Here is a 1,699-nt window from a genome sequence, read left to right on the forward strand (position 1 = left end):
TAATTATCAATTTTATTGTGAGCTTTAAGCAAATAGATGAGCAACAGCTATCCTTTGCTCCTATTTCTAATAAAGTATCTATTCCATAAAACTGAAAAACCTCATATAAACAGTGTAATCAAACAGAAAGGGAAAAAAGAAGGTAAAAATAGAAGTGATGAGAGTAGATAGTACAATTAGATAGTGCCTGTTCATAAAAGTTGAATGCTTGTGCTTGCTTCAGAAGCACATATACTAAAACCAGAACTATTCAGAGAAGATCACCATGGCCCCTGTGCAAGGATGACGTGCAAATTCGTGAAGTATTCCATATTTTTCGTTGTCCTTTGCCCATAGCTGCAATGTCAGGATGCACTTAAATTGCAGATTGATGGACTTAGGAGAGCTTATGGAGGACTATAATATAATAGTATAGGGGAAATTTGTGGGGGTGGAATTTGGAGCGGAGGTAAAGGAAATCCCAGAGCCTATGGAATTGCATCATAAAATAAAACATAAAATTGAAAAAAATTAACAAAAACTGTTAAACTCTCATCTCATAAAAGTGAAGTCTTTTCATTGTTTAAAGTTTCTCCACAGCTAAGTTTTAGCAGAATTATATATCCTAATTGGGAAATAAATTAAAAGAAAACCTGGTCAATCACCATAAAATGATGCTAATTCAAGAAAATTCAGAAATATTATTTTACATACTATTTCAGAGGTTTTAACAGCTACAGCCGTCACAGAGGGAGGTAGCGTTGATCAGACTTCTTAATCATAGCATTAATGTTCGTTGTAAAGGACTGTTCTGCTCATTACAGAATATGTAGCAACATCTCAGCCCTTTATTTAATAAATGCCAATGTCAATATCTCAGCCACAGTGTGTATTATACAAAATACACTGATGAGAGAATTACTTTTTAAAACTAATTCCCAAAATGAACCTGAAAAATCGAACCACATGGTAATTATAGGATAATCAGGAACTTATGAGACTCATATATAAAGATGAATACAGGTAGGAAATGGTTCTGCCAGTTTTCACTCAGCACTATTTGTTACGACAGATGTTACAGAGATCTATACTTATCATGAGCTCTGCAGATCATTATGATAAAAATTTATTTGCAAGTTTCCCAAGGTACATATAAATTATTGGAAGGTCTGTAAATAAACTTGGGGAAAAAAGAGACAATCTTTTCTCACTCCATAAACTAGTCTGACAAATAAACCAAGAAGGAAAGTATAAGGTAACGAGATGTTTTTCACATTATTATCAGTTTGGCAAGAGAAAAATGACAAAATATACTCTAATTATATCAATTAATCACAAATTGAATGGTGAGCTTTGCTTGAAGCCATTGATTTTCTACCTTATAAAGAAGGCATGGTTAAACAATAATTATTCTAATAACATAACAACCACACAGCAGAACATGTTTATAATGATTCTGTCTCCAACATTCTCCGTGCCCACATTGTCGGGAGACACTCCAATGACAGCAAGCTGGACCGACGACTGTTGATGAAGGACACCCACTGTGAAACTAGAGGGACAATCAATGGGGAGGAGGCTGGGAAATTCCAGTGCATACAGAAGTGTATCATAACACATAAATAAAATTTTTTTAAAAAGTTAAAAATGGTGACTCTGGACTTCAGCAATTTTAATAGCTAAGAAATTATATGTCAGAGATTGCATGTGATGGATGAGT

The 1,699-nt window shown here is 34.0% G+C and overlaps 1 non-coding gene across 1 annotated transcript; it reads left to right on the forward strand.

The window, feature by feature from the left end:
* Positions 1 to 210: 210 nt before the first annotated feature.
* On the forward strand, positions 211 to 317 carry LOC118760034 (U6 spliceosomal RNA). The gene has a single exon (XR_004996531.2). It is a non-coding gene; the product is annotated as a U6 spliceosomal RNA (small nuclear RNA).
* The last annotated feature ends 1,382 nt before the right edge of the window (positions 318 to 1,699 follow it).

Source organism: Ochotona princeps, chromosome 11 (genome assembly GCF_030435755.1).
Source record: "Ochotona princeps isolate mOchPri1 chromosome 11, mOchPri1.hap1, whole genome shotgun sequence".
Lineage (NCBI taxonomy): Eukaryota > Metazoa > Chordata > Mammalia > Lagomorpha > Ochotonidae > Ochotona > Ochotona princeps.